Source organism: Bos taurus, chromosome 2 (genome assembly GCF_002263795.3).
Source record: "Bos taurus isolate L1 Dominette 01449 registration number 42190680 breed Hereford chromosome 2, ARS-UCD2.0, whole genome shotgun sequence".
Taxonomy (NCBI): Eukaryota; Metazoa; Chordata; class Mammalia; order Artiodactyla; family Bovidae; genus Bos; species Bos taurus.
The window spans coordinates 134,445,257-134,473,096 of record NC_037329.1 but is presented as its reverse complement, the minus strand read 5'-3'; the positions used below and the strand labels follow the sequence as shown (position 1 = coordinate 134,473,096).

Sequence of the window (27,840 nt, the reverse complement as noted above, 5' to 3'; positions counted from 1 at the left end):
TCGGCTGCCCTCTGCCTGCCCCTCCTGCCTCCCTCCGCGGGTGCCAGCTCTGACACCCAAAGAAATCGCCCTGTGCGTTATTTTCTGTCTCCTGGTCCGGTCCCCAGAGCCCAGCCCACCACAGACCCCAGTCTTCACCTCTGCTCCTAGCTTCTTCTTTACAGCACGGGGATGTGAGCGATCGACCCCTGGGCTGCTGGAGGCAGGCGTGGGGGGATGCGTGTGTGCTTGCCCAGGTCCTGGGGCACAGGCAGTGTCTGGTTAGCGTTCATCAGAATTCCGGAGGGGCATTGCCCAGCTGAGGGCTTTCCCAAGGAGCAGTTCTCTTGGCCTTCCTCCCTGTGCCTGCTCCGTGGTGCCGGTAAGCCTGTCCAGTGGGCTGTGGTGATGTCCGTCTGTCCCGGGCGATGAGGGGTCCCTGCAGGTCAGAGCGGTTCTCATCAGATGTGAGTTTGGGCCCGTCTTTCTTCCCTGGCACGGGTGAGGGCCGAGGGAGGGAGCTGAGGGCATGTCCTTATCTCGCTGGAGCCAGCTGAGCCGCCAGCTCTTATCGGGGATTTGTGAGCTTGTAAAACATGGCCAGCTATCACGCCATCTCCCTGGGGTGAGGGTGCTCCAGCTGGGCCTTATCATGGGGTGACCTCTGTCTGTGATGGAGGGGAGAGCGGGATCATCCTGGGCGGATGGCAGCCAAGTCCAGTGGGAAGCTGGGGTGGGGGCATCAGAGTGGACCAGAAGAGTGCACAATGTCCCTTCTCTCCTCTCTTCCCTGCGGAGGGATTTCAGACTGGGATGGCCTTCAGAGGTTCCAGGAGCCCACAGGGAGGAAATTCTGGGGGTAGGGGGAGAAAAGGAAGGCTGCACCTACCTCAGGAACCTGCTTGATTCATTCATTCCCTGTTACGCGCTCACTGGGTCCCAGGCTCTGGCCAGTGTGCTGAGTTCAGAGCGAAGTCTCAGACTTCCGGTTCTGCCTCTCGTGGTTTCTAGCTGTGTGACCTCAGACCAGTCACCTGTCCTCTCTGAGCCTCGTGTGTCCAATGGGAAAACAGTTCCCATTCCCCCAGGCTGTTCTTGGGATCCCTGGAGACAGCGGGTATGAAAGAACTGCCTTACAAACCATGAGGTTCCGTGCCCACAGGAAGAGGGGCTCGAGCAGTCAGCTTGGGGGCAGATGGCACCCCTGGAAGAACAGAAAAGAGGGCTGAGGGGAGTCCCAGAGTCAGAGCAGGGCTCGGGAGGTGGAGCGGATTCTGCTAGCGCCTCCTGAGGACTCTGGGGAGGGTCTGGGGTAGAGTGGAGACGGTGTTCCAGGCGAGGGGAGTGGCGTCCGCAGTCGGGGTGGACCCTGCCGGTCTGCAGGAGCGGGCGGCCTGAGCCCAGCAGGCCTGAGGCAGCCTGGCTGGACGGGGAGGCCGGTCCATCTGGTTCTGTTTTTCTCCTGTCATTTGGATGCTTTTGTGCTGAGTCCCGCATTTGTCACTGTGTCCCTGAGATTCTCTTTTGAACTTGGCATCTGCGTGGGGCTCCATCAGCTCCCCGCCTCCCATGTCCTGAGGCTCGGATCTGTTTGTGACCTGGGCAGCTGGTCTAGGGCTGTAGGTGGTTCCAGCTCCCTCAGTGGGTCTTGGAGATGGAGCGGGAGCTGGTGGGGCGAGGACAGAAGGCCTGTGCGGCAGGAGATGGCCCAACCTGGATCGGGCACGTGGCATCCGCCTCTCTGAGAGGCAGGAAACAGCTCCCCTTCCTCCCCTGGCCCCCAGGGCGCCCCCTTCTCCCTCTGCTGTGTCTCTCCCCTCCACCAGGTTTCATGGCAGAAGAGCCCAACCATTCCCAGCACTTGCTTTGGAACCAAACACTCCTGACCTTGCCCCTTGGCTCGCTCACTTACAGGCTGAGAATGCTTAGCTGGGACTCCGGGAGCCCATTCCCCACCTCTGTGGGATGAGGATAGCCCCGCTTGCCTGGGGCTTCCACCAGTGCAGAGGAGCTGGGCGCCTGCCCGCCCTGCCAGGGGTGAACACACACGGCCTGAGCACAGCTCTGGGCTGGGCCTCGGGAGGCTGCATCCTGAGTTTCCCAGGGCGTGTGAGTTCACCTCTGTCTGTGCCTCAGTTTTCACATCCGCACGATGGGAGCAAGGCCTGCCTCATAGAGCTGACGGGAGGAATCAGCGAGTGTGTGCATCTGTACAGCGCGTGGACCCCTCCCTGACGCAGGCAGCACTGCGACGCCAGCTCATCACCATCGTCGCTGTCACCAGCATGCTTGGTATCCAGGTGCCTTGCCGCGCAGCTGCCCTGGGACCACAGATAGAGGCCACCACCTGACCAGGGAGTCCAGCACCCAGCCAGGACCGTGCCTCTCGGTCAGGGTTTGAATCAGCGTGTGTGGTGGGGGGTGGGGATGACAGCTGGGGATCAGAAGAGCTGGGTTTGAGTTTCTCCCCTTGCTACTGTCTGGGTAGACTCTGGCTGGTTACTTTGGTGCCAGATTCCAGTAAAACTTCAATTTTTGCCTACTTTTGCCAGAAAATGGAAATAATCTCCTTCCTAAAGCATTTGTGAAAATGAAGTGGGAAGATAAACTTGATTATTTTTTGAAAAATGAAACGCAGATGGATTCAACTCATTCATTTAATACTAATCTGTCTATGGAGCGTCTCCTGAGGGGGAAGTGCTGTCCTGGAGCCGGGGATCCCAGTCCTCACAGAACCCTCACTCTGCAGCTGTCCCCAACTTTTCTGGCACCAGGGACGATTTTCATGGAAGACAGTTTTTCCAGGGACCGGAGGGGAAGGGATGGTTTGGGGCTGATTCAAGTGCGTGACATTTATCGTGCACTTTATTTCTATTATTATTATATCAGCGTTATCTCAGATCATCAGGCATTATTAGATCCCAGAGGTTGGGGACCCTTGCCCTAGGGGAACAAACTCCCCAAGTTCATGGGGTTGAGATAAGTGTTCATCACAGGAGGGGCAGAGGGCTGTGTCTGTGAGGAGGTGACATTTGACCTGGCAGCTGAACGAGGTGGTGACAAGCCTGCAGACGTGGGCAGGGGGATGACAGGCAGAAGGAAAGTGAAGGAGAAGTCGCTCAGTCGTGTCCGATTCTGTGATCCCATGTTCTGTAGCCCGCCAGGCTCCTCCATCCATGGGGTTTTTCAGGCAAGAATACTGGAATGGGGTGCCGTTTCCTTCTCCAGGGGGTCATCCTGACCCAGGGATGGAACCTGGGTCTCCCACCCTGCAGGCAGACTCTAGGTGGGGGAGCGGGGGTCTGCTTGAGTGGGGTGCAGAATGTAGAGGGAACCGTGATCAGAGAGCAGCCACTGTGGGCCTTGTGGGCCAGCCTCGGGGTCTGGAATCTGCTCCAAGGGTGGTGGGAACCATGGTGGGGTCTGGATAGGGGAAGGGTGTGATCTGGCAGGATGTTTGTCTACTTTGCTCATGCGGTATAGAAATATTCATTAGCCTACAGTGGGACGAGCTGAAGGAAAAGGAATTTTCCTGTGTGTGTGTGTGTGTGTGTGTGTGTGTAGGTTATTTGTGGGGTTATATGTGTGTAGGTTATAAGTGCTGTGCTTTAGAAGATGATCAGGAATCAGAAATGGATTGGAGAAGTGGCCTCTGAGATTTCTTTTGACCCACAGACTCTAGTTTTATGAACGAACAGTCATGTGGCTTGTTTTCCCAGTCCCCAGACCATAGGCGAATTTAAGGTAATAGGAGGAATTTAGGATGACGCTGGATGTGAAAGATGCTGTACCAAATAGGGCACAGGGCAAGCCATAGGAATTTCTGCAGAACGAGAGGTCTGTTTCAGGTGGACGGAGGAGAAAGCAGACACATATACTGAATTAATAAAAAGCAATGAGCGCTAACGTGTTCTGAACACCTACTATGCACAGGCTCCTTGCTAACCCATCTTTTGGCTGTTACACTCCCTGTATTAGTTTTCTGGGGCTGCCCTAACAAATTACCACCACCTGGGTGGCTAAAAACAACAGGAATTTATTCTCTCACAGCTTTGAAAGCGAGAAGTCTGAAATCAAGGTGTCAGCGGGGCCAGGCTCCCTCCAAAGCCTCCAGAGAAGAATCTTTCTTTGCCTCTTATAACTTCTGGTCAGCAATCCTCAGTGTTCCTTGGCTTATAGACCCGTCACTCCAACCTCCACCATCATCATGGCAGCGTGGCATTCCCCATGTGGGCATCTGTCTCCAGCTCTCCTCTCCTTACGAGGACATCTCATCTTAACTAATTGCATTGTCCTATTTCCAAATAGGGAGAGGGCAATGGCACCCCACTCCAGTGCTCTTGCCTGGAAAATCCCAAGTACGGGGGAGCCTGGTGGGTTGCAGTCCATGGGGTTGCGAAGAGTTGGACATGACTGAGCGACTTCACTTTCACTTTTCACTTTCCTGCATTGGAGAAGGAAATGGCAACCCACTCCACTGTTCTTGCCTGGAGAGTCCCAAGGACGGTGGAGCCTGGCGGGCTGCCGTGTCTGGGGTCGCACAGAGTCGGACACGACTGAAATGACTTAGCAGCAGCAGCAGCATTTCCAAATAAGATCTCATGCCCTGATGTTCCAGGTGGCCATGAATGTGGAGGGCTTTCTTAAATCCAGTATGCCCACTCTTCTGAGAGTAGACAGCTGGAAAGGGAGGAGCCTGAGTTCCAACCCAAGAGCGTCTTCGTGGAGGTTCGCTCCCGTTCTGCACCACCCTGCTGCCTCCCGTGGCGCGCCTGGAGCGTCAGCCGGCAAAGAGGTGCAAGGCGGCCTGGGGCGCCGGCCTCCTCGAGTGGATGGGCGAGGCTGGACTGAGCCGTGGTGGGAGATCAGACGAGATGGAGTTGGAATGAGAGTCCATGAGCTGCGCTTCTCCATCGTGAACTTGCCGTGAAGCCCTTTCCTCTAAGTCCTCCGGGTGCTCATCCTATTACGCCGTCAGCCCTTGCTCCGAGCCGCCTCAGCCCTGGTGCTGTCTCTCCCTGGAACCGATGCCATTCTCTCTGCACCTTCTCTTCTTGGACAATAAGTCTTATTCTCCTTGGCACTTAGCTTTGACTTCCTACAGGCCAGGCATCCTGCTTCGCTCTTCTGTGTTCCCAGCGCCTAACACGGCACATCGTGGGTGTGCTGTAAATGCATTCACTCCACAAATAGCTATCCTACCCGATTCTGCGCTGGAAACTGGAAACGTAGCCTGGAATGAGACCGTCATGGGGGAAGGGTCATGGGGGAAGGGCAGGGGATCGTGGCAGCCCAGAGGCAGAGAGGGCTCTCCCCCCAGGGCGTGATGGGTGAGGGGGTGCAGTGATGGAAAGGAGGCGGAAGATCCCTGAGCCTGGATCAAGCAGCAGGTGCAAAGCCCTGGGGGCAGGAGCAAGACCTCGGAGGTCTGCAGAGCTGCAGGCAGCTGGGTGGAGCCGGGGCCGTGTCCAGAGAGCAGTGGGAAGGGGCAGGGTTGATGGAGGGATCCCGGTGAGGGAGCTGGGATACCCCCCCCGCCCCCGCCTCCCTGAAACAGACACATCGGGGTGGGAGGAGGCACACGAGAGTTTTAAACAAGGGACTGAGTGTAGTAGAAACCTATTCCTGGTAGCAGGATGGAGTGAGGCTGGAGGCAGGGGAGCAGGAAGGAGGCCAGGCTGTGATCCAGTGGGCTGAATGGATTTGCTGGTGGCAAAGGGGGAAAGGGGGGACATGTGAATATCGCTAAATGCTCGATGAACTGAATTCCATACTGACCTGCAGGACTTAAGGCAACCTCAGTGCAAGCAGGAAGAGCTGTGTCGTGGGGAACTTCTGAGTCCTTGCTGAGTGTGAAAGAGGGTCCTTCCTGCGGGGGGCGGGGACGTGAGGTGCAGGGGGACGGAGGAGAAGCAGACTCTGTCTCCCACCACTTAGTGAGGGAGCGGGACTGCCCGTTCCTCTGTGCGGTAGGTTCCCGCCTGAGGTCAGAAGCCCCCAGCCGACAGGGGCTGGCGTGTCTGCAGGATCCACACACACTGCGTGACCAAGAGGTTACCAGCCGATACACGCAGATGCCAGCAAGAGAGCCCAGGCTCTGCCTTTGCAGCCAAACCTCGGCAGGAGGCTCCAGGAGGCCTGCAGGCACCACCCGAAACCCCCCGTGGCCGGCATGTATTTTCACTATGTGGCTGTGTCAGACCTTGAGTAGAGGCACGCGGATCTTTGTTGGGTCACGCGGGATCTTTTGTTGTGGCATAGAGATGCCCTGGTTGGGGCGTGCAGGCTCCAGAGTGTGCAGGCTTGGGTGGCTGCTGCGTGCAGACATGGTTGCTCCTGGACATGTGGGATCTTCCCCGACCAGGACTGAACCCACATCCCCTGAATTGCAAGGCAGGTTTTTAACCACTGGACCACCAGGGAAGTCCCGGGGCTGACATATGTTGCCATCTCACTGTTTACTCGATTCTGTGGCTCTATGCATCATCTTATCTGAATCGCATCACGGCCCCTTGAGGGGGGCAGTCATACCCATTTGTCAGATGCAGAAACTGAGGCTCCAGCAGGTGAAGTGACCTGCCCAAGGTCACACATCTAGGAAGCGGCAGAGCTGGGACTCGAATACTTGCTCTCCCGACTCCCAAGCCCAGACCTGTGCCTCCAACCCCTGGAAGATGCCCTTTACCCAGACTGCTGATCTCTCCAGAAGATAACCTTCTCCTTGAGCAGCAGAACCAGGTGGAAAGCACCCCACGCCCCCGTCCAAATGAGTGAGAGAAGGAAGACTGACGGGCTGGCTTCCTCTCTTTCCCTGGCTTCCCGTTACCAAGTATATATTTTTTCTAATCGGCCTCTCTGCTGATGGTTATCTGGCTTCGCGAGAGAGCGAAAGAGACTTTGTGTCAAATGCTGAAAAATGACTTTTCAGGCAGCCTCTCTGTCTCCTGAAAGAAGGTGACGTGCTCAGAGCATACAAATCACTCAGCGCTCGGGCTTCTCGAGGCGAGGAACAAGTGTGTTTAGATTGCTAAAACCACTTCCGTCCCTTCCCAAGGTCACAGGTAGGCAACCCCGCCTTGTCAGCACCTGGGGGGCAGCAGGGCCCACAGGGGAGAGCTGAGATGGCCCTGGACAGTGGGTCTAGGGGATGGGGGCCCCGGGAGGGGCCCCTGGATGCAAAGGTGTGAAACTCTAGAAGGAAGGCTGGCCTGGGATTCCAGATCTCCATCTGCCCATAGCGAGCTGTGTGACTTTGGAGAAGTTACTTAGCCTTTCTAGACCTTCGGATCCCCCACTGTATATACTCCCACAAACTCTGTGGTCAGCTTTGCCATTCATCCAGGCGGATGTTCTAATAACTGGTACTCAGTTCAGCTCAGTTGACTTCAGTTGCTCAGTCGTGTCTGACTCTCTGCGACCCCATGGACTGCAGCACTCCAGGCTTCCCTGTCCTTCACCAACTCCCGGAGCTTGCTCAAACTCACGGCCATTGAGTCGATGATGCCATCCAACCATCTTATCCTCTGTCGTCCCCTTCTCCTCCTGCCCTCAATCTTCCCCAGCATCAGAGTCTTTTTCTATGAGTCAGTTCTTCACATCAGGTGGCCAAAGGATTGGAATTTCAGCTTCAGCATCAGTCCTTCCAGTGAATATTCAGGACTGATTTCCTTTAGGATGGACTGGTGGGATCTCCCTGTTGTCCAAGGGGCTCTCAAGAGTCTTCTCCAACACCACAGTTCAAAAGCATCAATTCTTCGGCACTCAGCTTTCTTTATCGTCCAACTCTCACATCCATACATGACTACTGGAAAAACCATAGCTTTCACTGGACGGACCTTAGTTGGTAAAGTAATGTCTCTGTTTTTTAATTTGCTGTCTAGGTTGGTCAGAGCTTTTCTTCCAAGGAGCAAGCATCTTTTAACTTCGTGGCTACAATCAACATCTGCAGTGATTTTGGAGCCCCCCAAAATAAAGTCTGCCACTGTTTCCCCATCTATTTGCCATGAAGTGATGGGACCAGATGCCATGATCTTAGTTTTCTGAATGTTGAGCTTTAAGCCAACTTTTTCACTCTCCCCTTTCACTTTCATCAAGATGCTCTTTAGTTCTTCTTCACTTTCTGGCATGAGGGTGGTATCATCTGCGTATCTGAGGTTATTGATGTTTCTCCCAGCAACTTTGATTCCAGCTTGTGCTTCTTCCAGTCCAGCGTTTCTCATGATGTACTCTGCATAGTAGTTAAATAACAATATACAGCCAATATATACCCTTATTGGGGGTAACAATATACAGCCTTGACGAACTCCTTTTCCTATTTGGAACCAGTCTGTTGTTCCATGTCCGGTTCTAACTGTTGTTTCTTGACCTGCATGCAGAGTTCTCAGGAGGCAGGTGAGATGGTCTGGTATTCCCATCTATTTCAGAGTTTTCCACAGTTTGTTTCCACAGTTTATGCACAGTCAAAGGCTTTGACATAGTCAATAAAGCAGAAGTAGATGTTTTTCTGGAACTCTCTTGCTTTTTCTATGACCCAACAGATGTTGGCAATTTGATCTCTGGTTCCTCTTCTTTTTCTAAATCCAGCTTGAACATCTGCAAGTTCATGGTTCACGTACTGTTGAATCCTGGCTTGGAGAATTTTGAGCATTTCTTTGCTAGCGTGTGAGATGAGTGCAATTGTGCAGTAGTTTGAGCATTCTTTGGCATTGCCTTTCTTTGGGATTGGAATGAAAACTGACCTTTTCCAGTCCTGTGGCCACTGCTGAGTTTTCCAGATTTGCTGGCATATTAGGTGCAGCAGTTTCACAGCATCATCTTTCAGGATTTGAAGTAGCTCCACTGGAATTCCATCACCTCTACTAGCTTTGTTCGTAGTGATGCTTCTTAAGGCCCACTTGACTTCACACTCCACGATGTCTGGCCCTAGGTGAGTGATCACACCATTGTGATTATCTTGGTCATGCAGATCTTTTTTGTACAGTTTTTCTGTGTGTTCTTGCCACCTCTTCTTAATATCCTCTGCTTCTGTTAGGTCCATACCGTTTCTGTCCTTTATCGAGCCCATCTGCATGAAATGCTCCCTTGGTATCTCTGATTTTCTTGAAGAGCTCTCTAGTCTTTCCCATTCTGTTGTTTGCCTCTGTTTCTTTGCCCTGATCACTGGTACTGGTGCTCAGCAGTTCCCAGGGGGCAGAATTTACTGAGTGTCCACTGGGTCTAAGGAAGAGAATGGATTCCGGGACACACCAGAGGGGGCTTGGATTCAGGTTCTGGACCGGGTTCCAGTCCTGGTCCTAGCACTCAAGTGGTGTGACCCTGGGTTTGTGTCTGTCCCACTCTGAACCTGTTTCCTCATCTGTCAACTGGGGAATAATCAAGACAGCCTCATCAAGGGGCTGAGGCGAAGCAGAGGGTTCAGGATGCCACCTGGCACATTCTCAGTACTGACACTGTCACGGTGGCTGCTTCTTAGCTGTGCTGACCGTGCGGGTCTCCTAACCTCTCCAAGCCTTGGTTTCTTCATCTGCGAAAAAGGGGATAAGGATTTAAAAATGCAAAGTACTTAAAAAGCTTGACACATATTAGGATCTTTGTTGTTGTTCAGTCACTAAGTCCTGTCTGACTCTTTTCAACCCCATGGGCTGCAGCACATGAGGCTTCCCTGTGCTTCACCATCTCCCAGAGTTTACTCAAACTCATGTCCATTGAGTTGGTGATGCCATCCAACCATCTCATCGCTCTGTCGTCCCTTCTCCTCCTGCCCTCAGTCTTTCCCAGCATCAGGGCCTTTTCCATTGAGTTGGCTCTTCACATCAGGTGGCCAAAGTATTGAAGCTTCAGCATCAGTCCTTCCAATGAGTATTCAGGATTAATTTCCTTTAGGATTGACTGGTTCGATCTCCTTGCAGTCCAAGGGACTCTCAAGAGTCTTCCAGCACCACAGTTCGAACGCATCAATTCCTCAGCACTCAGCCTTCTTTATAGTCTCACATCCATACGTGACTACTGGAAAAACCATAACTGTGATTAGACGGACCTTTGTCAACAAAGTGACGTTTCTGTTTTTTAATACTCTGTCTAGGTTTGTCATAGCATTCTTCCAAGGAGCAAGTGTCTTTTAAATTCATGGCTGCAGTCACCATCTGCAGTGATTTTGGAGCCCAAGAAAATAAAGTCCGTCACTGTTCCCATTAGGGTCTTAATCACGCATAGGTGTTATTTTGGCTCTTTTCAGAAAATAGTTTGTTTTTACAATTATTTTTGTTGAAGTAGAGTTGATCTGCAATGCTGTGTTACTTTCTGCTACCCATCAACACAATTCAGACATGTATTTTGCTGTTGTTGTTTAGTCACTAAGTCCTGTCCGACGCTTTGCGACCCCATGGACTGCAGCACACCAGGCTTCCCTGTCCTTCACTGTCTCCTGGGGTTTGCTCAGGTTCATGTCCATTGAGTCAATGATGCCATCTAACATATATACATCCTTTTAAAAAGAACTGGGAGTTGGGATTGACATACATACACTATTCATACTGTGTGTGAAATAGATAACTGATGAGAACCTAGCATAGAGCACAGGGAGCTCTACTCAGCGCTTCTGAGCTGTGGCTGGAGGAGACTCTTGAGTGTCCCTTGGACTGCAAGGAGATCCAACCTTGCAACCAGTCCATCCTAAAGGAGATCAGTCCAGGGTGTTCATTGGAAGGACTGATATTGAGGCTGAAACTCCAATACTTTGGCCACCTCATGCAAAGAGCTGACTCACTGGAAAAGACCCTGATGCTGGAAAAGATTGAAGGCAGGGGGAGAAGGGAACGACAGAGGATGAGATGGTTGGATGGCATCACTGACTCAATGGACACAAGTTTGAGCAAGCTCTAGGAGATGGTGAAGGACAGGGAGGTCTGGCTTGCTGCAGTCCATGGGGTCACAAAGAGTTGGATGTCACTGAGCAACTGAACAACAACAAAAAATAAATACATAAGTAAAGAAAACAAATTCTTTTCCATTGTGGTTCATCGCAGGATTAAAATGTCAGTTTTTATGTGTAGGTGATACTTGGCGACCCTTCAAACACTTACTATGAGGAAATGTCTCATGGATCTGTCTCGGTATCAACAATGGATTGATGAGAAATTCCTATTTTCCAAGTGCCCGTGATGAGGGTCCACTCGGTGGCAGAGGCTCCACGAGAACAAGGGCGCTGTGGAGCTCAGGGCTCCGGGAGAATGCCCAGAGCAGGCCCTAGGAGACAGCACATGCTCTGGGCCCAGATGCCAGTTTCCTGGAATGCCAGTGGGTGGGCAGTGCCACCCCATGCAGAGGGGAGTGGCCTCCAGGGCAACAGGCGAGAGAGCAGTAGCCAGGCTCTCAGCTGTGGAGGGTGTTTCTCACTGGTCACCCCCATTTTTACTTTCCTGGCTAAAACGTCACAGAGAAACCACATAGTTGGGCCTTAAAAAATACAGGTGGATTTGTGATGCTGGATGAGGCCTGCTAGGCCTGTCTTCATGCAGTAGCAAAACAAACAGCCGTCCTGAGCCAGGAAACACTCTAAAATTAGGGAGCAGGCGGGCAGAACAAGGTGCCTGGGATCAGAAGAGAGAGCAGAGTATTAAAGTATGAGTCCAAGAATGGGCGCCAGGCAGGACAGGGTCTGGGCGTCACTTGACAGCTGGGTGGCCCTGGGTCTGCTACCTCTTGCCTGGCCCCACTTAACTCCTTGGGTGCTGCGAGGATCTAATGAAATCATGGAGGGAGAAGATTTGCTGTTTGCCAAGAAGCAGCATGAAGTGATGACAGGAAGGCGTCTCCCCGCCCCTCTGCCCAGATGCCCGCTGCAGCAGGAGCCTGGGATGGCGACGGGGGCGGGGCAGGGGGACAGTGAGGGAGCGGCTCTCGATCGGTCCCCCCCCCACTCCATCAGCCTCATCCCCTCCCCAGTGGGCCCAGGATTGAGGCCGGGATGCCCTGTGGAATGTGGGCCAGGTGCAGGGCCGGCGGCCTATGTAGCGGGAGGACTCAGAGAGGAGCACCTTGGAGAGAAGAGAAGCCTGATCCAGGTGGAGGGTCCTGGGGGCTGAGCAGAGACGGAGGCGTCGGGCGTGAGTCGACAGCTCGGGGGGCAGAGGGGCAGACGGTCGATACGAGTGGAAGATGGGGGTCCCGGCATTGAGGAGGGGGCCCGGCAGCAGCTCTCTTGGGGCACATGTCGCCTCAGCTGCGGGAAGGAGGGACGCCAGGCCCCGCGTGGATGCTCTGTGTCTCCAAGCTTGTAAATGAAGTAAAACAAGATATAGACCCATGTCCCGCTGCAGCAAACATTTTTATACACAGCTGAAGATGCACACTAATGTGTGTGCTGAGTCGCTTCAGTCGTGTCCTCCTCTTTGCAACCCTGTGGAGCATAGCCCGCCAGGCTCCTCTGTCCCTGGTTTCCTCCAGGCAAGGACACTGGAGTGGGTCGCCACGCCCTCCTCAGGGGATCTTCCAGACCCCAGGACTGAACCTGTGTCTCTTCCATCCCCTGCATTGGCAGGCCGGTTCTTTAACCGTAGTGCCGCCTGGGAAGCCCACACTGATGTATCAAACAGATAAAAGGGAGCCTTTCTGGTTAAAGAGTGGGTGTGAGACCCACACCCCATTTATGAGAGGCCCCCAAGTCTGCTCCTGCCACTTACCTGCCAGGTGATGGATTTGAATTATTTGACCTCTCTGAGCCTCAGTTTCATCATCTGTAAAATGGGGATAACGCTAGAACTTGGTGAAGATCAAGACAAAAGACGTGCCTGACGCAGAGTAAAACCCACATATGTCCCCATTACAACGGTGCTTATTATGGGACTCCCTCATGCTCAGGGACCCCCCTTAGATCCCTTGGGTACCACCCCTGGAGACATCTGCCAGAGGGCTCATCACGCAGAGCATCCTCTGACTCTGAAGTTCTCACCTCCTGGACCCGGTGAGTCCCTGGGTCGCTTGCTTAGCGATGCTGCCTTTGCGTGATGGGAGTGGCACCCCGTGCCACCATCTCCGTGGTTGTGGTGACAGACCCCAGAGGGAGTGGGCGGCAGCCCCCTACTCCTCTCCCCTGCGCCCCAGGTGCCCCCCTCCACTATCTCTCACTGCAGGCGGTCACAGCCACAACGCTCCCAACTTTATTTAATCGTCTCCATTGTCTGCGCCACGCCGGGTAATCTTGGCTAGGAACACGTGTTAACAGCCAGGCAAAGTTTTATCAGGAGCCGGCCTCCCTCCCTGCTCGGTCAGATAAGATGCTTACACTTCCTGGGCTCAGCTTGAACAGCGGATCCCATGGGAATTGATCCCCGGTAACTGCGTCATCAGCTGCAGGAGGACAGGCCGGGCAGGTGAGGACAGTCCTGGGGAGCTCCCCAGGCCCGGGTGAGGCCACTCAGGGCCTCTGCTGCTTCTCCTCCTGCCCAGGGGCCCCTTGCGACCCCATCAGGTGTAGGGCAGGGGGAAGGCTTGCCTTGGTTCTAGATTCAAATCCCATCTCCGCCTCTTCCTAATCGTGGGTTTGTGCAGAGTCATGTCCCTTTTCTGGGTCTTGGTCAGCTCGTTATAAAGTAAAAGAGCCATCTGCTTCCCAGACAAAGTGAGGTTAAATGGGATTATGAGCATGAATTATCTGGAACCTAGTAAGTAAACAGTTTTCCCCCTTTTCTTCTTACCTGTATTAATTTTCTAGAGCTGGTCTATCCAAGTGGCTTAAAACAGCAGATGTTTGTTCTCTGCAGTTCTGAAGGCGGGAAGTCCAGGATCAAAGTGTTGTCGGGGCTGTGCTCCCTCTGAGGACTCTAGGGAAGTGTCCCCCCAGCCTCCTCCAGCTTCTGGCGCTCCTCAGCCACCCTGAGCATCCTCGGCTTGCCGAGGCCTCCCTCCCGCCCCTGCCTCCATCCTCACAGGGCTTCCTTCCTCTGTGTCTCCGCGTCCCTGTTTCCCTCTCCTTCTGAGAACACCACCATGTTGCATCCAGACCCATCCTCATCTTGACTTGATTGCGCCTGCAGAGACCCTCTTTCTAAATAAGGTCACAGGTCCCAGGGATGAGGACTTTAGCATGTCTTCTGGGGAGAAGCGGTTCACCCCACAGCACCACCCCTTGGCCAAGCCCTGTCAGGTGGTGAAAACTCTGCTTGTCCTTGGAAGCAGCCTTTGTCACTAAGCTCACCTGCTCAGAGTTGCACGTGCCTCAATCTCATACCTCATCATGGCCTCCAAGAGGGGTGTGCAGTCAGTAGGTAACCCTTTTTCTCCTCTGCTGCTTCAGCCTGTTCTAAGCCGAGGACGGGTGTGTAAATAGGTAACGGTGTTTACATGAGATGGAGGGCCACGTCAGAGAGATGTGCCTTATGGACAGGAAGACGCAGTGTCCTTTCCACACTGGGGAGAAGCAAAATCAGGCGTGCTCTCAAGGGACGAGTTGCCGAGCCTGGAAGGATGCAGAGGATGAGAAGGGCCTTCTGGGCAGAGGGGGCGGACGGGGCAATGGGCTGGAGGAAGAGGTGCTCTTAGCTGTCCTGGGTGGGTGGGCAGCCCTGGGAGGCGGGGTCGAGCCTGAGTGTGTGCTGGAGGGATGAAGCCCTTAGGAGACGTGGCTCAAAGGGCAGCTGGACTGACCCCTGGAAGGACTGGATAAGGAGCACAGATGATCTTCAGGGACTGGGGAGCTAGAGAAGGTTGTTTGGTTCATTTCAGTTGCTCAGTCATGTTTGACTCTTTGTGACCCCAGGGACTGCAGCCCGCCAGGCTTCCCTGTCCATCACCAACCCCCGGAGCCTACTCAAACTCGTGTCCATGGAGTTGGTGATGCCATCTAACCATCTCATCCTGTTATCCCCTTCTCCTCCTGCCTTCAATCTTTCCCAGCATCAGGGTCTTTTCAAATGAGTCGGTTCTTCATATTCAATATTCCAAAGTATTGGAGTTTCAGCTTCAGCATCAGTCCTTCCAGTGAATATTCAGGACTGATTTCCTTTAGGATGGACTGGTTGGATCTCCTTGCAGTCCAAGGGACTCTCAAGAGTCTTCTCCAACACCACAGTTCAAAAGCATCAGTTCTTCTGCATTCAACTTTCTTTGTAGTCCAACTCTTATATCCATACATGACCACTGGAAAAACCATAGCCTTGACTAGACGGACTTTTGCTGACAAAGTAATGTCTCTGCTATTTAATATGCTGTCTAGGTTGGTCATAGCTTTTCTTCCAAGGAGCAAGCGTCTTTGAATTTCATGGCTGCAGTCACCATCTGCAGTGATTTTGGAGCCCAAGAAAATAAAGTCTGTCACTGTTTCCATTGTTTCCCCATCTATTTCCCATGAAGTGATGGCACCAGATGCCGTGATCTTAGTTTTCTGAATGTTGAGCTTTAAGCCAAGTTTTTCACTCTCCTCTTTCACTTTCATCAAGAGGCTTTTTAGTTCTTCTTCACTTTCTGCCATAAGGGTGGTGGCATCTGGATATCTGAGGTTATTGATATTTCTCCCGGCAATCTTGATTCCAGCTTGTGTTTCTTCCAGCCCAGCGTTTCTCATGATGTACTCTGCATATAAGTCAAATAAGCAGGGTGACAATATACAGCCTTGACGTACTCCTTTTCCTATTTGGAACCAGTCTGTTGTTCCATGTCCAGTTGTAACTGTTGCTTCTTGACCTGCATACAGGTTTCTCAGGAGGCAGGTCAGGTGGTCTGGTATTCCCATCTCTTTAAGAATGTTCCACAGTTTGTTGTGATCCACACAGTCAAAGGCTTTGGTGTAGTTAAAAAAGCAGAAGTAGATGTTTTTCTGGAACTCGTGTGGAGCAGAGGAAATGGTAGAATGAGAACTGCAGCTCAGAGGGCTAATTCAGCAACAAGAACATTTTAAGGATTTTGCTGAAGGGAAGAGAAGGCATTTCCACGGTTGCACACAATTGTTGCAGGAATTGTCAAGAGCTAGAGAAGTTTGTCAATTAGATATTTCCTCGTGGGGCCTTCAGCCTAGCTGGGTGGACAGCAGCCATTTCGACTCAGCCTTCCGATCCCGATTCCTTCTTCGTGTTAACAGTGGACCTGAGACGTGGCCCAGGATATCCAGGGTCTAGGCCTCAGATGCGCTTCCTCAAGGACATAGCAAGGGCGCTCCTATCCCTGGGGCCTGGCCCCCTTCTCCTCTGATCAAGGCCCGAGAATCTGCCTGTTTCCACTCACAGCTGCTCCCCAACCCCACTCCCAAGATTTTAACTTTTAAAAGTTAAAAGCTTTCCTGTTAGAAGCTCCTAGAAATCAGCAGCAAGAGGGCTCCAAAAGGCCCAGGCATCCACTTCTGTGAACCGTAAGTAAGTGGAATCGTTTATTTCTGTCCTCCAGTTTTGATTAAACCCACCTGCAAATGAGCCAGATATTAAATCCATGACCTTAAATCTCCGTCCCTCCGTGACCCCTCCCTCCCTCCTCTTACCCCAAGAGTGGTCAATTTAGTCCAGGAGAGCACCGACCGACTGGAAAATTCCATTCTGGGCCTGCCCAGCTCATTTCCCACTGCTGAGTGCCCTGCTGCCTCTTGACAATTTCCCTTTTAACTCTATTTACATTCTGGAAAGTACATAAGATTTCTATCATGTACTTTCCTAATGTCAATTTTCCGATGATGAGAATAAGGCTGTGAGCACCCATGTCTTCATAATCCTATTATAGTTCTCCAGGTATTCCCAGGAGCTGAGTGGTACCATGTCACTCCCCAGGGTGGGTGGGCTGGCGGGGGAGGAAGGCCCAAGGCCAGTGCGAGGAGCCAGAGCTCATGGGTGTTGCCTTTACTGTTCGTTGAATGACTGCTTTCATTGCTGTTAGGTGGCCCTTCTCCTTGCCTGAATGACTTTGTCATGTCTGATCGGAGCCGTCACACCTGCTAGGCTACTGTGAAGCCAAAGAAACAGATAAACACCAATCATGGCCCCCAGGGAGGGTGGAGAGCGTGGATCCCCAAGCCCTCATCTTCCCAGGGAGAGGCCCCTCGGGCCTGATCTGCTGGGCCTCCTGGGCTGGACCCTGGACGAGGGACATGTTTCCTGGTGCTCTAAGGGATTCCAGAGAACTTCAGAAGGAACAGGATTCGCATGTCCAGGGGTGTGGCAGTGGGACTCGGAAGCCCATGAGCTTCTGGGTGGGTCAGCGGTGGGCTTCCTCTGGAGGACGTTGGATGCCAGTCACTGGAGGAGTTTTGTGATCAATCCAGTTTAACTAGGAGGCCTCCAGCAGTGAGCTGGCCTGGGTCTCTTCCTCTGCCTCTCAGCCTCAATAAGTAGCTGCTGGGTGAATGAGTGAGTGAACGAATGCGCAGTATTTGAATACCCTTCAGTCTGACCTGAAGGAGATGTCTTCACTCAAAGTGAAGCCACAGAGTCTATATGAAAGGGGACAAGTTTGGGGTCACAGTCCCATCTCTCCCGCTTTTAACCCTTCCTAAGCCTGGGGTTGGCAGAGTTTCTCTATGGGGCCTGATAGTTTTGCAGGCCAAAAGGTAAAATCAAAGATATTCTCTGGATGCTTATATGGCCATTTAAAATGCAATCCTTTCAAAATATAAAAATGCTTCTTAGCGGGTGGCCCATACAGGAACAGATGGGCAGGATTTAACCCTGGGGCCACTCTTTCGCAAGTACTGCTCCTTGTTTCTTTAACTGCCGATCGTGACCAACACTCGTCTTGGTGGTGACTGGAGTCAGTCCATGCAGCAGAGGTAAGGCATCTGGCACCAGTTGGCACATGGTAACAACCCAGTCCTAAAAGCCATGTGGTATGGAAGGCTTCTCAGGCGTCAGACACCGCTCTGTGAATATGGACTCCTCTGGCCCTATGGAGTCAGGCACCAATTAGCACGTGGTAACAACCCAGTCCTAAAAGCCATGTGGTATGGAAGGCTTCTCAGGTGTCAGACACTGCTCTGTGAATATGGACTCCTCTGGCCCTATGGAGTCAGTGGGCTCTATTAGGATCTCCGTCTTACAGGAGAGGAAACTGAGGCTCAGAGTGGTACTTTCACTTGCCCAGGGCACAGCTGGAATCTGAACCCAGGCAGTGGAGTTCCAGAGCATGTGCACTTAACTGCTATAGGCAACCCCTCTAGGAGTCCTTGTTGCTGCTGTTGAATCATTCTCCAGCTTCCTAGAGACATCGCAAGTGAGCCAGTGCGTGAATCCTCCTCAGACAGTGAATGATACACAAGTTCCCCCGCTTGTCTCTGGCGTGTAGTGTTTCTCTTGCTTGACCACTGATCGACTGCCTGAGTCACAACTGCTCGGGTCTGTTGGTTTGACATCTCTGAGCACAGGCTCAGGGAAGGAGAGGCTGGGAAGGGAAGGAGGCCTGGGGATGGTTGAGTCAAGGAGGAGAGGCATCCAGCATATAACGCGTGTGCACGCGTGCCAAGCCTCGTCAGCTGTGTCCGACTCTTTGTGACCCTACGGACCATGGCCTGCCAGGCTCCTCTGTCCATGGGATTCTCCATGCGTGAATATTGGAGTGGGTTCCCGTGCCCTCCTCCAAGGGATCTTCCTGACTCAGGAATGGAATCCGCGTCTCTTATGTCTTCTGCATTAGCAAGCGGGTTCTTTACCACTGGTACCGCCCCGGAAGCCCTCCGGTACACAGACATGCAGGCAAAGCAGGCCGTGTCTGATTGCCTGTGGAGCCGGGACTGGTTTCTCAAGTCCTGAAAAGAAAAACGATGGGATATGGGGGTGAGGTGGGGGCAAGGACAGAAACTAGAGGGAAATCTTTTAAAAACTAGAATTCCCATGTGATTCGTGGCCTGGTTTCATCTTGGAAGCAGGAGAATGGACAGAGTGACCTCTCAGGGCTGCGTGCTGCCTCCCCGTTGGGCTGGGGCATGTACGACCCACCGAGGGAACTACTTCTTAGGCGCAAATGTTCTCTTTACAGTCCGGGTGTTCAAAACCCACTTTTAAATATTTTTTAAAAATAGACTGAGGTTGGAGATAGAGGATCTGAGAGGATTTACAAAAGTTGTCATTCTCTGGGCTAGTCTGAAAAAGGTTTAGCTTATCATGATGTTGGTGCTATGGAATGAATGTTTCTGTCTTCCCCAAAATTCAAATGTCGCCATTTAACCTACAGTGTGATGGTGTTAGAGGGTGGCACTTTGGGGAGGTCATTAGTTCATGAGGATGGAGCCCCCATGAATGGGAGTAACACCCTAATAAAAGAGACCCAGGAGAGCTCCCTCACCCTTTCAAGGACAAAGAGAGAAGATTTCTGTTTATGAAGCTGGATGAGGGCCCTCCCTAGTCACTGAATGTGTCAGTACCTTGATCTTGAGCCTCCCAGGCTCCAGAACCGTGAAAAATAAATCTCTGTTGCTTGTAAGCCACTCAGTCTGTGATGTTCTTTTATAGCAGCCTGAACTGACTGAGACAGAAGTAGAGTCATTAACATCTTTAAATCTAATCAGATTGGAGAGTCAATTCCAAAACCCCAGAATGAATTCAGAAACGTCGCCTTAAAATCCTCTTCCCCTAGAACCATTCTTGGTACCAAAATCTGTATTAGTCAGGGTTCCCCAGAGAAACAGAAGTGTGTGTGTGTGTGTGTGTGTGTGCTCAGTCACTCAGCTGTGTCACACTGTAGCCTGCCAGGCTCCTCTGCCCATGGAATTTTCAGGCAAGAATATTGGAGTGGGGTGCCATTTCCTACTCCAGGGAATCTTCCTGACCGAGGGATCAAACCCGAGTCTCTCTTGCATTTCCTGCATTGTGAGGCAGATTCTTTACCATTAGTGCCACCTGGGGAGCCCATGTATATATGTATGACTTTGTTCTTATGGAAACTGATAAGTCCCATGATCTGCCATCTGCAAGCTGGAGACCCAGGAAAGCCCGTGGTCTAATTCAGTCCAAGTCCAAAGGCCTGAGAACCAGGAGAGCTGATGACACAAATCCCAAGCTCAGGACAGAAGATAAGGTTAGATGTCCCAGGTCGAGCAGGGAGGCGGGAGGAAAAGGGTCAGACTCCTCCTCCCTCTGCCGTTTGTTCTCTTCAGGCCCTTCGTGGACCAGAGGATGCCCACACCCTTGGGGAGGGTGGGCAGCTTTACCAAGTCCACTGATTCAAACGCTAATCTCATCGGGAAACACCTTCACAGACACAACGGAGATAATGTTCAGTCGGACACCCCATGACCCATTCTAGTTGACAGATAAAATTAACCCTCACAGTTGGGCGTGAGAGGATTTGCATTTTCATCAAGCAGTACGAGTATCCCGGAGTCATGTTAAAGAGAGCGGAAATTTCAAAATAGTAACGGTGTCTTTCTCTGTGTGGTGGTTTACAAGAGGGAATTTTTTTTTTCTGTACAATTTCTAGTATTATTTATTTTCTACACTAAGCAAATGTTACTTCTGAAATCACCAAAGGAGAAGTCATTAAAGATAAAAATATTGATAAGAACAGGGCTGTGTCTCTTCTTCCAGAACCCAGTGGGAAGTTACCTTCTCAGTGGAAAAACCGTCCAGTTTATGCAGAGGACATTTGTCATCCAGGTCTTTGCCCGACTCCCTCTTATCTGACTGACAAAGAGAAGGATGGAAACGCGGACCCTGAGCAAGTGAAGCCTATGGGGGCATGACTCAAGCAGCCCATGCTGAAGGGAAGCAATCAAGAAGCGGTTTGAAAATAAAATACAACTCCAGCTTTTGTAGCCAGGAGATGCTGCTCGAGCATTTTGATTCCAAGCTCTGCTGAAACCCTACAGTCCAATTGGAACCAGGGGACAAGTGAATCAAGGTGACCCATATGCAAGCTTCTAATCAAAGTGTAGCCCAGAATCAGAGTTAGGGAAAGCTATAAGTGCTAACTGTTGAGGATGAGTGAGAAAGATACCAGATCCCACCTCAGGGAGTTCTTAAACATCTTGCTCCATAAGACAGTCTGTCTTAATGTTGAAGAATGGGCGTGTTGATTTGTTGTTTTCATTAAAGCAGTAGATGATACCTACCACAATGCCTAGCTCGTCGTAAACACTGTAAAATTTTGATGATTCCCAGATGCTGTCCTTGGGACTGGAGACACTGCAGTGAATAAAGCAGAGGAAGTCCATCCCCTCATAGAGCTGACATTCTATTCGGCAGGGTAGGAGGGTCTATATAATGGGTAATAGACAAAGGAATAAATTAAAATATAACGTTAGGCAGGAAAATAGTGTTATACAAAATAAAGCAATTTTAGGGATCGACAGGAAAGATAAGTGGGAATTTTAGGGAATTTTAGACTGGATGGTCAAGGAAGGCTTCTGTGGGGATAGGACAGTGAGTAGAGATCCAAGTGAGATGAGTAGGTAAGCTTTGTGCATAGCAGGGATGCGAGTATTCCAGGAAGAGGAAGTGGTGAGTGCAAAGGTCTTGAGGCAGGAATGAGCTTGTGATGTTTATGGAGAACCAAGGAGGGCAGCGTGGCTGAAATGGAGTGAGTGAGAGGAAGTGCTGAGAAGTAAGGTAGTGACAGTCCGGCCAGACTTCTCTGGACAGCAGCAAAGCTCTGGCCTGACTGTCCAGAGGGATGGGAGCTACTCGCCTGCTTGGAGTAGGGGAGTGACATGATTTGACTGATGCTTCAAAAGGATCTCTGGTTATTGCAACCTCAGATAAACATGTTATGTGCTCAGTCACTTCAGTCGTGTCCTACTCTTTGCCACCCTATGAAATGTAGCCCGCCAGGCTTCTCTGTCCATGAGATTCTCCAGGCAAGAATACTGGAGTGGACTGTCATGCCCTCCTCCAGGGATCTTCCAACCCAGGGATCAAACCAGTGTGACCTACATTGCAGGTGGATTCTTTGCTGCTGAGCCACCCAGAAAGCCCCAAACATATTATGTTAGCTTTTATTGCTACCTAACAAATTGGACAAACTCAGCAGCTTATAACAACACATTTCTGTAGGTCAGAAGTCCCTGTCGCCCAGGCTTAGTTCTCTGCACAAGTCAAAACCAAGGGGTTGGCTGACCGGGCTCTCATCTGGAAGCTCTGCGGGAGAACCCATTTCCGACCTGGTTAGTGTCATTGCAGAATTCAGTTCCTTGTGGGTGTGGGACCGAGGTCCATGCTTGCTTCCTGGCTGTGAGTAGGGGTCTTATCTGCTCCTAAAGGCTGCCAGCCTGTTTTCTTCACACCCAGCAGGGTATAATGAGTCTTTCCTGGACTTTGAATCCCCTTTGACCTATACACACGTGATGTATGATTTAGCTATGCTTGCCAGAAAGCTGGGTTTCCCAGGTGGCACAGTGGCAAAGAGTCCACCTGCCAATTCAGGAGAGTCAGTTTCAAACCCTGGGAAGATCCCCTGGAATAGGAAATGGCAACCCTTTCCAGTATTCTGGCCTGGAAAAGTCCGTGGACTGAGGAGCTGAGTGAACTGCAGTCCATTGGGGCCACAAAGGGTTAAACACTACGGAGCAACTGAGCACAGACACACAGCAGGAGCGATCTGAGTGCCTGCAGCCCCTCTAACGCGGACCTGGGAACTCTGGAGCAAAATCAAGCAAACAATACTAGCCTCTACTGCACTCTTGAAGCATTTATTAAGCACTTCTGTATTCCTAACTTCTGGCTTCCCTGGTGGCTCAGAGGGTAAAGCGTCTGCCTGCAGCGCAGGAGACCTTGTGTTCAATTCCCGGGTCAGGAAGATCCCCTGGAGAAGGAAATGGCAACCCACTCCAGTATTCTTGCCTGGAAAATTTCACGGATGGAGGAACCTGGTAGGCTACAGTCCATGGGATTGCTAAGAGTTGCACACGACTGAGTAACGTGTGTATTATGGAAGGATTTAAAAAAAAAAACAACTAACAGAAAATTTCATCCCACCAGGGAGCTGAGACTAATAATGCAGAAAGCAAGCTGTGGATCTGATAAAATACAAGGGTGCTCAATGCTAGAAGATGAAAAAGCGGGATGAGTCTAGGAGGGCGTGTGAGCCTGTTTATGCATCTCCAGCTGGACCGATTCACAGCTCTTTTCAGGTCTCTGGCCCAGTAACTAGCAGGGGTTTTACCCAAAAGAGCACATACTTTTCCAGTGAGTGAACAAGTGGATGAATCGATATTCTTCTGTGTTTCTACCTAAAAAATAGGGATATTGGCTTTCCCACCAGGTCAGAACGACGTGTACATTTGTAAAAAGCAAAGCAGGGTCAAATTCATGTCCTTTATTTATTTTGAGGGGGTGTCATAGTTTGGCTTCGTATGCCTGTAGGAGAACCATGGGGGAAGAGCATGCACATCAAAGGCATGTGAGTGGTCAAGATTCTTAAGGGCTGCCCCCAGTGCCCTTGGGAGGAAGGGCAAGGGTACAGAGGGTTGGGTGGGCATGCTGAAGGCAAACTCACCTTCGTAACTCAGCACAGGGCCTCTCTGCCTGGGAGCTGGCCAAGGGCAGGCATCAGTTCCCTAGGGAAGAAAGGGGTTGACCAGTTGTCCCTTGGGTCTAGGCCTAATATTTTAATGACAACTATAGGTTTTGTTTATAATATCCCCAAACTGGAAACCACCTAAATGTCCCTCGATGATCAAATGGATAAACGGATTGTGGCATTTCATACAACAGAATACCACCCAGGAAACATTTTTTAAAAGCACAAACTCAGGATAAATGCAACACGTAGATGAATGTCAAAAGCATTGTGCTGAGGAAAAGTAGCCAGACACCAAAGGGCACCTCTTGCATGATTCTATTTATATAGGAGGGTCGGGAGGAAGCAAAGCTAATCTAGGATGGAGAAGCCAGAATAGAGGTCATCCCTGGGGCTGGTGAGCGGGAATGCCTGGAGAGCATGAGAGATCGTGATGGGGTCCTGGGAATGGTTTATATTTTCATTTAGGTGGTGGTTCATCTGGGTGTGTAAGTGAGATTTTACTACATCTTATTACAGCATTTTACTGTAAATTATACCTATAAAAAGAAATAGAGTCGTTCTAACAGTGGTAACATCAATCACATATTCAGATGCACGTTAGCTCTGTACCTCTATTATCTCCAGCCCTGGGAGGTCCACATCAGATTCCTGCTTAATAGATAAGAAGACTGATGCGCCATATTCCAAGGGCATAGAGTTAGGAAGTGGTAGAGCAAGATTCTGGTCTGTTTTTACGGACTGCCTCAAGCCCTTTCCTACTGGAAAGGCTGGCTGGTTGGGCAGGACTTACCTAATACTTGCCCACGGTAGATTCAGCATTCTTTCGTAAGTTGAGCTAAAACTATCCAGTTGTTGGAGAGTTCCCTGTCTTGTTCTTGATTCTTGTCCTGATGATAAATTGGCCCATGGTCCACGCATCTCTTGCTTAGAGACCCCATGCCTTTCCACCCCCTCTAGGAAGCAGGACACTTGAGCCCTGGAGAATGGGAATCAAATGTCTCCAGCTCATCCCCCCCCCACCCCCGCAACTCCTTGTTCCTCGCCTAACCCTCCACTCAGTGACACGTCTACAATCTGTTCCTCGGTGTCCAGAAGGAAGAAGTGAGATGGTGAACAAATAAGGCCCAAATGGCCTTCAGGTGACAAGCAGGCGCTCTATAACCAAACAGATGTAATAGGCTGATGCTTATCTTGCAAGATGTGTGCATCTAGTAAAGTATTAATATGAAGACCAGATTGCTTCTCCTGCCAAGCAGGCAGAGCCAGATTAGCAAGGAGGGAGGCGCTGAATGCTCCCCTGGGAGGAGGGAGCCCTGAGAATGTCTCCTCTGTGAGCCTGGATTCTCACTTTGCAGAATAAATCCTTTTTTGCCAAGGGTGACCGTGAAAGGACTTTCTCCTAGGAGTCTCCTATCACAAAATCAAAATAGGTTCCAGGGGGCAAGAGAGACACTCTGAAGGAGTGAGCTGATCCATTTCAGGGGGAAGAAGTTTGGGTGGAGGTCAGGCGTTAGACACAGCTGTGCTGGGGTCACGCCGAGGGAGAATTTCCCAGCAGCCTACACTCCCAGCCTCAGGTGGCCGGTCCTGCCGTCTGGAGACGCTCCTTGTCTCCTGGGCTGGGAAGTCCTGAGTGCACAGCATTTTGCTTTTCTTCCTCCGTTGCAGGGCTTCTCAGCCTCGGTACTGCTGACATCTGGGGGTGGACAATTCTTGGCTGTGGGGGCATGTCCTGAACACTGCTGGATGTTCGGCAGCATCCCTGGCCTGTACCAAATAGACGCCCGTAGCAACCCCCCCTCCACTAGCTGTGACAACTGAAAATACCTCTCTAGACACTGCCACGTGTCTCCCTGGCCGGGGGGACTCCCCCCGGATGAGACCACTCTGCTTTATTGGATTGTTTCTAACCGCAGCTGTAAATGAGATGCGAGCTCTCGCTGGGCCAGGAAAGCTGCTGCTCTGATAGCTGAGCCGCTCAGCCTGAAGGCTCTGAACTCAGGGGCTTTGATTCTGCAAAACCAGCCCATTCCCTGATTCAACAGAGAGAAAACTGTCACATGTGTTTATTTAAAACTGATGCAGATCCAGAGAGAAAAGCCACACTTCATTCAGACCATGCCTTAAAATAATAGGTTGAAGGAAACAGAATTGTTGCTGAGCAAATTCCCTCTGCAAAGTTCCAGACCCTCTGGTGCCAAAGCGAGGAAATCTAGTCTAACCCAGGTTGCCTTTCGGAAGAGAAAAATGAAAGACCAAAAAATTAAGGATTCCTTTATTGTGCCTTTAGCTCCTGAGCGCAGCAATTAATTCTCATGTGCTAAAGGACTTCTGTGTTTATGAAGCATTATTATTTAATGTAGGCCTATTTTAAATTGTAATTTTTTTCATTAAGTTGCCTCGTTTTACTGATTAAGACCAGTTTATAACCTAGCTTAGACTGTGTTCCTTGAGTAATAACTATTTTTCTTTTAAAATATTCCTTAATAACCTCTCATCCATATTTTAAATTTTATTTTAAGTCAGAGGAGCTTCCCCGTTGCTCACGAATCTGGCCTCGTGATGCTGAGTGATGTCGGAGGATGAAGGGCCCTCTGTGTGCTTTGCTTCAAAAACCTCCGTAAAGGAAGCAAAACAGCATCGACCAGGAGATGGTGACTTCTCGGCCGCTACGCTCCTGGGGCTAATCCGGCCAGTCCAAAAAAAAAGTTGGGGGAGGTCATTGGCCCAAAAGCTTTCTAGCAAACTCTTTAAAGCAGCCTTGCTGATGAAAGAGGACGGGGGGCATGGAAAAGCGGGGTGGCTCAGGCAGGGCATGCTGCCCGGGTCTCCAGGTCAGCGCTGCCCTGGAGGGCCAGCTGCTGCACTTGGCCCTTGGCCTGGACCATCTCTCTGCGTCTGCCTTTCCCCTACCCCTCCCACTCCTAAGAAGTGCGGATGATCATCCCCCCCTGGCAGAAGTGGAAACTGAGTCTCAGTGAAACAGCTCACTCAGAGCTGGCCTGGGGCAGAGTCAGTAGCTGTCCCAGATTTGTCTGGTTGCCAAGGCCGCTGTTATAACCTCTTGGCACCAATGTCTGCGTGCTTAGTCACTCAGTCGTGTCCGACTCTGCGACCCCATGGACTGCAGCCCGCTGGGCTCTTCTGTCCACGGGATTTTTCAGACAAGAATACTGGAGTGGGTTGCCATTTCTTCCTCCAGGGGATCTTCCCAATCCAGGGATCGAACCCACATCTCCTGTGTCTCCTGCATTATAGGCAGATTCTTTACCCGTTGCGCCATCAGGGAAGCCCCCGGGCACTGGCGGTCCCTGACAATATCCACAGCTTCCCATTCGCCCTCTTCAGATCACTTTGACCTCTCCTGCCCCATCTTAGCGTCACCATTGCCCTGAGAAATAAGCACCATAAACCCCCTTTTCAGATGAGATGACTGAGGCCCGGCCAGAGAAGGAGAGGAACTTGCCCTCTGTGTCAGTGGGAGAATGAGAACTGAACCTGGGTTTTTGGGTTCAGAGTCTGGAGCTGTTTCCTTTTATTTTGGCACCTCCTCTGGGTTCCCCATGGTTGGCTACGGAGTCAGCCCTGACCTGGTGGCCCTGGCCCAGACAGGCCACCACAGAGATGGGCATGGCTGGGTGGGCATCTCATGGGCATCCTGCAGCCCATCAGTCTCTCATCTGTCTTTCCTCTCAGCTTTTCTTTGGATGCTGGACAGACCCAGGGATAAAGACTCAATGATTCCCCTCACCCACCCCTCAGGACACTGAGAAAGTGCTAGAGGGTGAACAGCAGGCTATCAGTTGAAAGGCCTTTGGAGAAAAGACAATGGGAGGCCGGAGGTCTGTTCTTTCCTCACTTGCTGATTGTCCGTGTGACCTCTGCCAAGGCCCTTCCCTTCTCTGTGCCTCAGTTTATCATCTATACAACAAAAAGCTTTCAACTCAAGATCATAAAAACCTCTTCCCTGTGCTACTCTGTGATGAAGAACTAAGGTCTGGGTATCCAACCCAGTGCAGCTGAACCCACTGATTAATTCTGTTACTTGTTCATTTGTCTGCCTGTTCACTTCTTTTTTTTTTTTTCATGAAGAACCTACTGAGTACATACTTTGTGCAACAGAGCAGCGGGTGTGTTAGCAGGATAACTGTCGGGACAAAGCACTTCAAAACCTCAGTGACTGTTGGCTGTAATAATTCTGTGTTTATTACGTTGTTGTCATTGTTCAGTCGCCCAGTTGTGTCCGACTCTTTGCAGCCCCATGGACTGCAGCATGCCAGGCCTGCCTGTCCTTCACCATCTCCCGAAGTGTGCCCAAGTCCATGCCCATTGCATCAGTGATGCCAGCCAGCCATCTCATTCTCTGATGCCCTCTTCTCCTTCTGCCCTCAATCTTTCCCAGCATCAGGGACTTTTCCAATGAGTCAGCTCTTTGCA

General features: G+C 51.2%; 1 protein-coding gene across 1 annotated transcript in view; it reads left to right on the top strand.

Annotated features, from left to right (window-relative positions):
• Positions 1–27,840, top strand: part of IGSF21 (immunoglobin superfamily member 21) — a 280,582-nt gene that overhangs the window by 84,052 nt on the left and 168,690 nt on the right. The window lies entirely within an intron of this gene.